This window comes from Lontra canadensis, unplaced genomic scaffold (genome assembly GCF_010015895.1).
Source record: "Lontra canadensis isolate GAN:19392208 unplaced genomic scaffold, GSC_riverotter_1.0 scaffold12, whole genome shotgun sequence".
Classification (NCBI taxonomy): Eukaryota; Metazoa; Chordata; class Mammalia; order Carnivora; family Mustelidae; genus Lontra; species Lontra canadensis.
In genome coordinates, this window is record NW_022631006.1 from 2,182,337 (window position 1) to 2,195,445 (window position 13,109).

Consider the following 13,109-nt stretch of genomic DNA (forward strand, 5'->3'; position numbering starts at 1 on the left):
CAACGCATAAAAAACTCACTAATAAAATCAGTAGATATTAAACCATGGTGTACACCGAGTCTGTATATTTTTAAATCTTTAATACTGAGTTATGTTTGGCATAAAGGAATCAGAGCTGAGTTGTACTAAGTGTAGACTTCATCTCCACCAAATCATTTTTAAATGTGAATGGAGCACTCCTTTGCAAAACATGGAGTACCCTAAGACTTCAAAGGTACTTGAAAGTGAAAGAGACATTGATAAGAGCAGTTTGGCAATGAGTAGGTGATATGCTGTTCCTTGTGGCTCAGTCAAATACTGGAGGAAGCCTTAACGGCTGAGGTAAAATGTTTACTGCCTGGAGTAGAGTACTCTGATATTAAGCCCAATTATCAGCCTAGTTCTGTATTTTCTGCCTTCTTGCAAGCTTGTGCAGTGCAAGTCACCATTAATCCTTTTGGAGACTCTGCAGAATCTGCTGAAAAATCCCAAAGAATATAAATATCTTTGAAAAGATTGACAAGGCCATATCACATGATGATTTAGAGCCAAATGATTTAATCCTTTGCATTTTCATGAACTAGTGGTTGACGATGACACACTGAAATGATTGAAGTGTTGTGAGAGAAATAAAAATCTTGTAGGCGAAGGGAGGAGTGATGTATGTATTAACTACTTCTTGGCTCTACTACCATTGTAAAGATTTTGATCAACTTTAAAAAATAAATAAAGTCCATGGTTTTCTTAAGAGCAGCTACCTTGACATTTCTACATTGCTCTAGAAATTGAAGGAACGTTTAGCTGGGCTCCTGATAATGGTTTCTATTTGGCTAGGATGGAAGTACACCTTTGACATTTTTCAAGGAAATATTTAAGCAATGAATGGTGAAAACCTACATAATTTTGTCTAGTCATTATACAAGTTAGAGTTTTGATAAGACTACTGTTCTGTGTTACATTACCAAAAAGAGTTAAGATAGATCGATAGAACTAGATATCTAGTTCAGGACCAAAAGGTAGTATTTGTACGTTGCCACCCTGTGACTATCAGATAACTGTATAAAGTAAATGCACGTCCTTTCCTGTTAATACCTAAAATTCCTTGGCCTGCTATAGATTTTACTTCAACTACTTTCCTATAAACACAACACAATATCTTAACAGTCTTCCTCCCCAAATGTAGAGTGCAGTAGAAACTTATCTAGGAGGTTGATTCTCCATCTTTTGCCTGACATTCATGTAAAATATTTCAATATTAGCATAGTGGAGGTATATCCACTAAATTTACTCAAAAAGCATTATTAAGAAATTACCATATGCCAAATACTATGCTAAATACCAGAAATTCAAAGGTGACTATTATATAGAAATGGCTCTAGAGGGTAGAGAGAGAGAGATGCAGAATTATGTGAAGTATGAGAGAAGCACAATGGCAAAGCCAGCTAAAGGAGTCAGATAAAACATCACATGAGGAGCACTATTTGAGTTAAGTCTTAAGGAATAATTAGAAATGTATTTGTTGAGAGTTTCAAATGCATTTGCTAAAACACAGTTGCAACATATAATTTAGTATGCTCACTTACATAGCATATACGTGACAACATAGCAGGTCATTTCTGATTTTAACCACAATTTTTACTGAAAGATGTCAGCGTAAGTCATATAATCACCCTAATTTGTCTATGACAATGATAAATTAAGGATCACTTTCCACCCAGATAATATCATTACTAGATTATTAGCAAGTTAAAAATTATACATTTTCAGTATGGATTAGCATCACATACTGTATAATGAATTTGGGGAAAGTAAGTGGAAAATATAGATAGAAATGCATTATTGGAAAATGAAATCATCACCCATTATCTCTTATTACTGACTGAACTATAACTTTGAAGCTGCATTATTATCAATATGCTCATTCATGTTTTTGTGTATAAACACACATACACATATTTACAGTTTCATTATACAGTTGACTTGAGTCTTCAGTTATTTGTTGTGCTTGGTATTTAAATGGAAGAAACATTTGTTTTACTTTTGAGACATTTAGGAAAGAACTATCACAATGTCAATTCCTTAAATACAAGGTTAATGACAAGGCTTATTACAGCATATGTTTTAGTCTGTAGTTTTTCTGGAATTATTCTGCTCAGGGTTTTCTTTTCTTTCCTTTTTTTTTTTTTTTTAAAGATTTATTTATTTATTTGACAGACAGAGATCACAAGTAGGCAGAGAGGCAGGAAGAGAGAGAGGAGGAAGCAGGCTCCCTGCTGAGCAGAGAGCCAGATGTGGGTCTTGATTCCAGGACCCTGAGACCATGACCTGAGGCTAAGGCAGAGGCTTAACCCACTGAGCCACCCATGCGCCCCTGTTCAGGGTTTTCCAAATAAAGCTAAACCATCTATACTTAAGAATTTGTTAAGGTGAATGTCTGATATCAAATTCTCCAGTGAATTCTGGATCGGCCATAGTAAAAAGAGACTCTACTTAAGTTTCAGAGCAAGCATGGGATTCACATGTTGATCTGAATTTACTGAGTGTACATTTATGTACATACATTGCTGAGTGTATATTTCCTATTCTTTTCAGATTCTTCATCCTTCATCCCTCTTCCCTCCCTGCTTCCCTGCTTTATTTCATTCTAGTGCAGAATTTAATATTTAATTTTACAAGCGTATTGAATGTTTGTTCTTTGCCCAAATTTTAGATGCTGAGATATGAAAAAGGCATACCAGCTCCATTTCCTTGGGGAACTTTATACTGAACATGTGGATTTTCAGTAGAGGATGGGCAGGCCTTTTCAGTCGTTCTTTATTTAAAACCTACATAAAACTTGCAGAAGATTTCACATGATTGTTCATATTTTCAATGATAAGCACCAAAGAATAAGGCACTTAAGAATTAAAAACTAGGGGGGCCTGGGTGGCTCAGTGGGTTAAAGTCTCTGCCTTCGACTCAGGTCATGATCCCAGGGTCCTGGGATTGAGCCCCGCATCGGGCTGTCTGCTCAGCAGGGAGCCTGCTTCCTCCTCTCTCTTGCCTCTCTGCCTACTTGTGATATCTCTCTCTGTCAAATGAATAAATAAAAAATCTTTAAAAAAAAAAGAATTAAAAAGTATTACACATAGATTAAACCACAGTGCCCCAAATATACCCATGTTTGAATATATTAATTTCATTTTTAATTTTCCTCCCCTTGATATTATGTTAAGGCATTAGAAAAAAAAATACACTCAGTTTTTGAGGAGGCCTTCTGACATTACTTTAGGTAAATAATATTATCAGTATTTGCATGGAAAAAGGGTGGTACATGTTGAAGGAGCCCAGCTTTTAAAAATGTAATAGTGTTGATGTACTGTTTATTATTTCTTAGAACCTAGCTCATTTTAGTTCCACATTTGGATGATTTAGCAAATTTGCAAAGGCATTATGTGTGAAGTTCTGTATTCCTAGTGAACAGAAGGAAACTGAAAAAGAAAGCAACTTATCATGACCAACACTTTTCTGTTTCTCTCTTTTATTTTTTTATAATTATAAAAAACATGTAACATGAGATCTACCCTGTTAACAAATTTTTAAGTGTGCGGTACATTATTGTTAACTATAAGCACGATGTTGAAGAGCATGTCTCTATAACTTCCTCCAACAGCATAACTAAAATTCTGTATCTATCAAGTAGTAACACTCTGTTTCCCCCTTCCCAACCCAGTGCTTTGCAACTATTATTATACTTTGTTTCTAAGAGTTTGAATAATTTATATACCTAATCCAAGGGAGATTTTGTAGTGTTAATTCTATGACTGCCTTACTTCACTTAGTGTAATAGCCTCAATGTTCATCGATTTTGTAACATAAGACAGAATAGTATTCATTTTTATGGCTAGATAACATTCCATTGTATGTATATATCACTTTTATTTATTTTTTAAAATCTCTTCATCCCTTGATGGACAGTTAAGTTGTTTCCCTTCTGGCTAATGTGAATGATGCTGCAATGAACATGAAATGTCAGAACCTCTTTAAGAGTCTGATTTCAATTCTTTTGGATAAATACACAAAAGGAAAATTTTAGATCATATAGTAGTTCTATTTTCAATTTTGAATAACTTTCATATAGTTGTCTATTGTGATTGTACCATTTTACTTTCCTACTTACAGTGCATAAGAATTTTGATTTCTCTACATCCTCATCAAGATTTGTTCTGTGTGTGTGTGTGTGTGTGTGTGTGTGTGTGTGTGTGTTTAAATAATATCCATCCTAACAGATGTGAGATGATATTTCATTGTGGTTTTAATCTCACTTACAGTTGGTAATTTTGACTAATTTTCCAAACATCTACTGGCCATTGAGATGTCTTCTCTGGAGTAAGGTCTATTGAAGACCTTTGCCCATCTTTAAATTAGGTTTTCTTGTTACATGGGTTTCATTTTATTTTGTTTTGTTTGCTATGGAAGTATAGGAGTTCCTTATATCTTTTTGGATATTAATGCCTTATCAGACATAAATTTGCAAATATTTTCTCACATTCCATAGGTTGCCTTTTATACTCTTGTTATTTCCCTTGCTATACAGATTTAGTTGGATGTAGTCCTACATATCTATGCTTTTAAGTCTTTAATACATTTTGAGTTGATTGTTTTGTGTGTGGTATAAGACAGGGTCTAATTCAATTCTTTTGCAAGTAGATATCCAGTTTTCCCAATGTGACAGTTGAAGAAACTCTCTTTTGCCCACGTGTTGTCAATTTTTCTTCCCTGTATCTATTGATATGATCATTTAAAAAAAAAAGACTGATTGATTGATTTGACAAAGAGAGAGAGAGAGCACAAGCAGAGGGAGCAGCAGGCTGAGGTAGAGGGAGAAGCAGGCTCCCCACAGAGCAGGGAGCCAGATGTGGCAGTTCTGTCCCAGTACCCTGGGATCATGACCTGAGCCGAATGCAGATGTTTAACCAACCTAGCCACCCAGGCACCCTATTGATATGATCATTTGACTTTTATCCTTCATTCTATTAACTTGGTCTATCACTAGAATTTATTTTCACACATTTAAAACCTTGCCTCTCACAAATACATCTCACTTAATCATGGTATATGATCCTTTAATATGCTGTTAAATTTGGGTTGCTAGTATTTGGTTGAAGATTTTTGTATCTATATTCCTCGGAGATAATAACCTATAGTTTTCCTGACTTCAATATCAAGATAATGTTGGCCTCATAGAATGAGTTTGGAAGTGTCCCATCCTCTTCAATCCTTTTGGAAAGGTTTTAGGATTGGTACTAATGCTTCTTTCAATGTTTAGTAGAATTCACCTATGGGAGTCCTCTGGTTCTGGACTTCTCTTTGTTGAAAATTTTGGGTCACTGCTTCGGTCTCTTTATTCTTTATTGATCTGTTTAGATTTTCTATTTCTTTGTGATTCTGTCTTGGTAGATTATAAGTTTCTAGGACTGTATTCATTTTTATAGGTTATCCTTTATTGGTGGGTAAGTGTTAGCATTAGTCTCATAATCCTTTTTTATTTATGTGGCATCATTTGTACATCTCCTCTTTCATTTATTATATTTCCATCTTCTGTCTCTTTCCTTAGTCTAGCTAATATTTTTTCAATTTTGTTGATTTTTTTCCAAACACAGCTTAGTCTTGTTGAATTTTTTCTATTGTTTTCTCTTTTCTATTTTGTTTGTTTCTTTTCTAATATTTGTTAGGTCCTTCAGCCAATTTTTGTTTGAGTTTTGTTTTTTTTTTTGGTTGTTATTTGTTTGCTTGTTTTTGAAATCTTCCTTTTTTAAAATATAGGAACTTATCTCTATAAGTCTCCCTGTTAGTACTGCTTTTGTAGTATCTTGTAAGTTTTGGTAGGTTGTTTTATTTTTGTTAATCTCAAGATATTTTCTAATTTCCCTTCAAATTAATTTTTGTTCTATCAATTATTGAAGGAGATTTTGTTTAATTTTCACATTTGTGAATTTTCTAGTTTACCTTCTGCCAATAATTTTGTGTTTCCCTTAGTTGTTTTTGGAAATACATTTGGTATAATTTAAATCTTTTAGAATGTTTAAGAATTGTTTTGTAACTTATATGATCTATACTGGAAAATGTTCTATGTGTGCTGCAGAAGAATGTTCTGTTGTTGTAGTGGAATAATCTGTATGTCTGTCTATAGTATTGTTTAAATATGCTGCTTCCTTATCATCTATGTGAATGTTCTACTCATTATTAAAAGGGAGGTGTTAAAATCTCTTACTATTATTGTACTGTGATTTATTTCTCTCTTCAGTTATGTCAATGCTTGCTTAATATATTTGGGTGCTGTGATATTGGATGCATATATATTTATAATTGTTAAATATTCCTATTAAATTGATCTTTTTATAGTTATGTAATGATCTTTCTCTTTTTTGACAGATTTTTACAAAGTCTATTTTGTCTGGTATAGATATAGTTATCCATGTGTTCTTTTGGTCACCATTTGCCTGGAATATCTTTTCCTATCCCTTCATATTCAGCCTCTGTGTGTCCTTAAGTCTCAAGTGAGATATTTGTAGATAACATATAGTTGGATCTTATTTTTTAAATCCATTTAGTGATTCTATCTCTTTTGATTGGGGAGTTTAATCCATTTACATTGGTAGGTAAAAACTCAATAGTGCCATTTTGCTTAATTTTTAAATCTCTTCTACAGCTCTTTTGTCCCTCCTCTCTCTCTCTCTTTCTTTCCTTTCTTTTTCTTTGTGTATCTTCAATAGCTATTTTCTTTGGAATTACCGTAGGGCTTATAAAAAACATCTTATGGGGTGCCTGGGTGGCTCAGTCGGTTAAGTATCTGACTTTTGATCTCAGCTCAGGTCTTAATCTCAGAGTGGTGAATTCAAGCCCCACACTGGGCAAACATCTTATAGTTATGACAATCTTTTATAAGCTGATACCAACTTAATTGTAATCATGTACAAACACTCCTCCCAATATACTTTATGTTCTTGGTCAAATTACAGTACAATAAGTAATTTGTATTTGTCAATATATTAACTTTAACAACAACTTTTGTATCTTCATGTGCTTTTGTTTTTCTTTTTAGCGTCCTTTTTATTTTCAACTTGTGTGACTCCTTTGACATTTCCTGTAAAGCAAATCATGAATTCTTTCAACTTTTGTCTGATAGTCTTTATTTCTCCTTCATTTTAGAAATGTAGTTTTGCCAGATACAGTTTTCTTGGCAGAGTTTTTCTTTCAGCACTTTGATGTATCATCTTTTTCCCTTCTAGCCTGTAAACTGCTGATGAGAATTCTGCATCTAGTCTTAGGCTTCCTTTGTATGTGACAAGGCACTTTACTTTTGTTGCTTTCAAAATTCTCTTCTGTTTCTTTGACTTTTGACAATATGATCTTAATATGTCTCACTGTAGATTTCTTTGCAATCTTCCTGGTTGGGCTCAATTGGTCTTTAGCCTGGATGTCCATTTTCATCTCCAGATCAGAAATTCTATGATCATTATCTCTTTTTTTTTTCTTTTTAAAAAATTTAATTTAATTTTTTTTTCGGTGTTCCAAGATTCATTGTTTATGCACCACACCCAGTGTAATGTGCCCTCTCCAGTACTCACAACCAGGCTGACCCAACTCCCTACCCCTCTCCTCCAAAACCCTCAGTTTGTTTCTCAGAGTCCAGTCTCTCATGGTTTGTCTCCCCCTCCAATTTCCCTCAACTCCCTTCTCCTCTCCTTTCCCCAGTGTCCTCCATGTTATTTCTTATGCTCCACAAATAAGTGAAACCATATGATAATTGACTCTCTCTGCTTGACTTATTTCACTCAGCATAATCTCCGCCAGTCCCATCCATGTTGATACAAAAGTTGAGTATTCATCCTTTCTGATGGAGGCATAATATTCCATTGTATATATGGACCATATCTTCTTTATCCATTAGTCTGTTGAAGGGCATCTTGGCTCTTTCCACAGTTTGGCAATTGCGGCCATTGCTGCTATGAACATTTGGGTACAGATGGCCCTTCTTTTCACTACATCTACATCTTTGGGGTAAATACCCGGTAGCACAATTTCAGGGTCATAGGGTAGCTCTATGTTGTCCTCTCCTTCTTCTGGCTTGCCTTCTTGGGGAGAGGCCTGCTGCATTGTTTTTCAGTCAGTCTTGCTTGGGTTGAGTTGTCCTGCCCCATATCAAGGGGCTGGGCTCTGCAGAAACCAGTTTTTCAGGCTTTTGTTCTCTGGAGGTTTTTTTGTTTGTTTGTTTAGTGTGTGTGTATGTGTGTGTGTGTGTGTGTGTGTGTGTGTGTGTGTGTGTGTTTGCAGCTTTTTATGGCTTTTCAGAGGTTTAGTGGAAAGCAAACTGCACCCAGACCTCTGCCTCAAAGAAGTCTCATTCTGCTCCCCTCTGGGTGGTCCAGAACACACAGACTCCCCCTCTACAAATTCAGTGGAACACAGGCTGTGCACCTCCCCAGCCACTGTCTCATTGGTAGCCTGAAGTGCCCGCTTGTCTCTGCACCCCCATGCCACTAAAATCATGAGTGATACTGGTTCAGGGAGTCCACTTCCGGTGGCTGCCTTTGCTGAGACTGCTGTCTGGGGTCCAGACCTCATGGATGCACAGGTGATATCCAGAGTTCCAGCTGAGTTCCTTCAGCCCCTGGCTGGGAGCGTTCAGACTCTTGGCCTGTCCTAGAGACTGCCAACTAGAGTCCACATCAAGCTCTCTCAGGCATGGGCGGGGAGTGTATAGTCATATCTCAGGCATGCAGTATGTGCAGAGCATAAAAGGCTGTGGTTCTAGAGAGCACCCACCAGACTAGCTCATGCGTATGTGGGAGTGTGTCCCAGACAAGCAGTGGTGCAGGCAGTACACAGCTGGGGCACAGGGACCAGGAACTGTAGGCTCTGCCCGCACTCTGTCTGGCATGAGTGGTTGCTGTGGTGGTGGTGTCAGTCCTGGGTCCGTGGGCTTAAGCCTGTGCCTGTGACTGCCTGATTCCACCAGTTGCCCCTTAAGATCTTTTGCTCTTTTTGAGTGCTTTTAACCATACTCCAAGTTAATGCTGGTCCCAAACCACAGGGCATTTTCGTATTGGGGTATTACTTTCCAATGTGTTGCTTCTGGTGGCTCCTTCCCCCTTCTGCTTATCCTCTGATATCAGTCCAATCATTCCGACTCTGCTTTACCTCTCCACTGGTGTCTTTTGCCCCTGTAGAGATCCAGCAGTGTATAATCCTACATCTCAGGCTGATTTCATGGGATTTCAGAACACATTTCAGAGTGTTCTGGTAGATATTTAGCTCACTTTAGGGGGTGGTTGAAACAGCGTCTCCTACTTCTCCACCATCTTCATCATTATCTGTTTAAATAAGCTTCTGCCCTTTCTCTCTTCTCCTTCTGGAACTCCCATGATATGAGTATTGGTCCATTGAATGGTGTCTTATAACTTCCTTAGGCCAATAAGTCAATCGGAGAAATCAACTATCATATGAAACAAGATGGGATTGGGAGGGAGACAAACCATAAGTGACTCTTAATCTCACAAAACAAACTGAGGGTTGCTGCGGGGGAGGGGGGTTGGGGGGGTGGAGTTATGGACATTAGAGAAGGTATGTGCTATGGTGAGTGCTGTGAAGTGTGTAAACCTGGCGATTCACAGACCTGTATCCCTGGGGATAAAAATACATTATATGTTTATTAAAAAAATAAATAATAATAATAAATTCTTTGGCTCCTTAGCATAAAAAAAACAAAAACAAAACTTCCTTAGGCCTTTTTCTACAATAACCTGTTTTTGAACTTGCTGATTCTATCTTCTGCTTGAATAAGTCTCCTGTTGAACTCCTTTAGTTCATTTTTTAGTTTAGTTAATATATTCTTTAGTGCCAAAAATTTCTGGTAGGTTTATTTATTTCTTAAAAGATTGTTATTGATTTATTTTAGAGAGAGAGAGAGATCACAAGTAGGCAGAGAGGCAGGCAGAGAGAGAGGGGGAAGCAGGCTCCCCACTGAGCAGAGAACCCGATGCGGGACTCGATCCCGGGACCCTCGAGATCATGACCTGAGCTGAAGGCAGAGGCTTAACCCACTGAACCACCCAGGCACTCCTGTTTATTTATTTATTTATTTATTTATTTATTTATTTATTTATATTTTCTATCTCTTTGCTTATATTCTCATTTTGTTCCTGCATTACTCGAGTTAGTAGAACATCTTTCAATGTTTAATTCTTTATCAGATAATTCATGTATCTCTATTTCTTTAGGATCAGTTTCTGGATTTGTTGTCATTGTTGTTGCTATTCCTTTTATTTGGTCCATATTTCCCTGTTTCCTCATGTGTCTCATAATTTCTTGTCGGGTTCTATTCATTTGATTAAAAAACAAAAAGTGAAAACAAAAAAACCTTTCCTAGTCCTTATGGATTGGACTCGTGCAGAGAAGACTCTTACGTGTCAGCCTACCTGGAGTTTTTTGCAACCTCTGAAATTCTTTCTTGGAGGTGGGGGTGGCACAGGGTGCAACTTCTCTTGCCTGTGCATTCAAGTTATCAATTACAAAGGCTTGTGGGTTCTAGTTTCAGGAATTTATAATCTTTTGCTCCTGCTGGTATCTGCTCATCACTGAAAGTTCTCTCATTCTATAGCAGCATGACTCCACACTGTCATATATTTCAATAGCCATCAGGCATCCAAAACATATTGACTTGTTATCAGCACTCTGAATTAGGTAAGAGAGATACAAGTCTCTCAGGCAATCCTCTGAAAAGACAGAAGCTGGATGCCTGCTCCACTGCCCTCCTTCTACCCTCCCTGGGAGAAGCTTCAAGTTGTGCTCCTTATCTTGATTGTGCCAAGCCTTGCTGGCTACAGCAAGCTGCCCTAGTCTTCTTTTTTCTCAGCAGTCCCCAGATATCTAAACTATGCCAGTTTCATCAGCAATCAGAGTAGGGCAAGACAGAATTCAGTTCCTCAGGCAGTCCTCTGAAAAGCCCAGATACTGGATCCACACTCAACTCTTCTCTTTCCTCCCAACCAAGAAATGAACACCTGGGCACTCCCTTTTGGCACTGCACTGTGCTGGCTTGGGGGAGGGGCTGATATGAGTAAAATGAAATTACTTTTCTTACACATTTCAATGTAGTTTTCCTTGATTTGTGCTTGCCTAGCATGTTATACCTGTATTCTGGAATTCTCTTAAAGGCCTTTTGGTCTGTATATTGGTAAATTCATATTTCTTTGGGGAAACAAAAACCTGGACTTCCTACTCTGCCATCCTTTTAACATCACTCCTGGTTGGCTCTTAAATCTTGATAAGCATTTAGATACTTTTTATCTATGCTATCTTATGCTTGGTAAGATTTAAGCATCATAAATGTTGGTAGCATTTAGATACTTTTTATAGAACATGACTAATCAAGATTGTCATAACATTGATTTATTTAAACTTTTCTTGTTGGGATATTCCAAAGGTGATAAGGGTAAAATTTTAGATTATTTATTTAAAGATCTCTACTAGATCAGATCATTACTAGATAAAAATGGTGGCATAAGGCTAAGTTAAAGAACAAAACAAAATAAAACTACTGTATTATACACTGTCCAAAATAAAAGGCAAATAAATAAATACATAAATCGCAAAGAAAATGTCATTAACCAATGGACAGAGTCCAAACTTTATGTTTTAAATATTGAGAAATATTATGCACGTATCAAATAATTTGGAACAAAATGAATTAACAAAACTTGTAGAGTACAACATATACATTCTCTTCTGGATAAAGCCATGAAAATTGGGGGAAATTCATAAAAGATAATAAGAAAAGCATCACTGCTCTGATATGGAGAGAGTAGAACTACAGATTATACAAATCAGAGAGAATAGAATGTCTCCATCACATAGATTGCTTTCAACATTTGTAACACACTTGTAACAATCAATCAAAGAACAATTACGCATCAATGTAAAGTTTTGGAGGCGAGGTAAACTTAACACCATGCAAGCTGGGCGCAAGGCAAGATTTATTAAAGGCATCTCCAGTGAAGTTTCAGGGCTCAGGAGAAGGGGAGCCAGGAAAGTCAACCGGTAAGAGGTGGGCACCCTCGGGTGAGGTTCCGCGACTCTGGAAAGCGGAGTCAGGGAAGTCGTGCTGGTAGGGAGTTGGCAGGGGTGGAGTCTTTTATCCGGCCAAGGCAGAGCATGGGCTCACATCCATATATGGTAGGGTATTGGTGATCAGAGAGTATGGGGTGGGGGGTCCTGATACATCTATTTCCTGCATAGGTATCGGGTTACCTATGGAGATGTGACCTGGGCATACATCTTTTTGGTGGGAGAGTCAGGGGTTAAGGAAAGGGCGGGCGGGGGGGGGGGGGGCGTCGGCTGGAAGATGGTGGGCCCCAGTAGTCATTTCTATTGTTTCTCCTGCATTCCCAGAGCCTGCCGACCCAACAATCAACATTTTGTTTCCTTTGGTAGCAAAGATGGAAAACCATGTGGCTTTGTAAAGCAAGATCTAGCAGTAGTGAAGATGACTGAGTAAAGAAGTTGTGTACTGGCATAGCAACCTAAAAGTTTATGGTTTAAAGGGCCATTCATTAAGCTGAATTCTCACTTCATTGATGGTTTACACTAAAAGAAGAAGAAGAAGAAGAAGACGACAGAAAACTCAATCTTTGAAGCCCACAAAAAAAAAAAAAAAAAAAAAAAAATATATATATATATATATATATATATATATATATCCCTTTGTGGTAGTGCTGAACCTGTTGTAGAAGTCTAGTAATTTGTAAATTGAGTAGACAGGAAATCCCTGTTGATAGATAATACCGTCCCTTTCTAACCATACTAGCAGATAATGTCTGACAAGAGCATTTAAAGCACCCAATCCTGTGCTCTAAACAGGAATTTATTTATTGCCTAGGTATATACGAAATGGGTCAGTAACAATTTATTCATCCTATTTTCAGTAAATGGATACACAGCAAACTTAGTGACAAAAACTCTGTCCTTAGAGTGCCTGGGTGGCTCAGCAGATAAGCGTCTGTTTACCCCTCAGGTCATGATCCCAGAGTCCTGGGATCCAGCCCCACATCTGGCTCCCTGCTCAGTGGGGAGTCTGCTTCTCCCCCTTC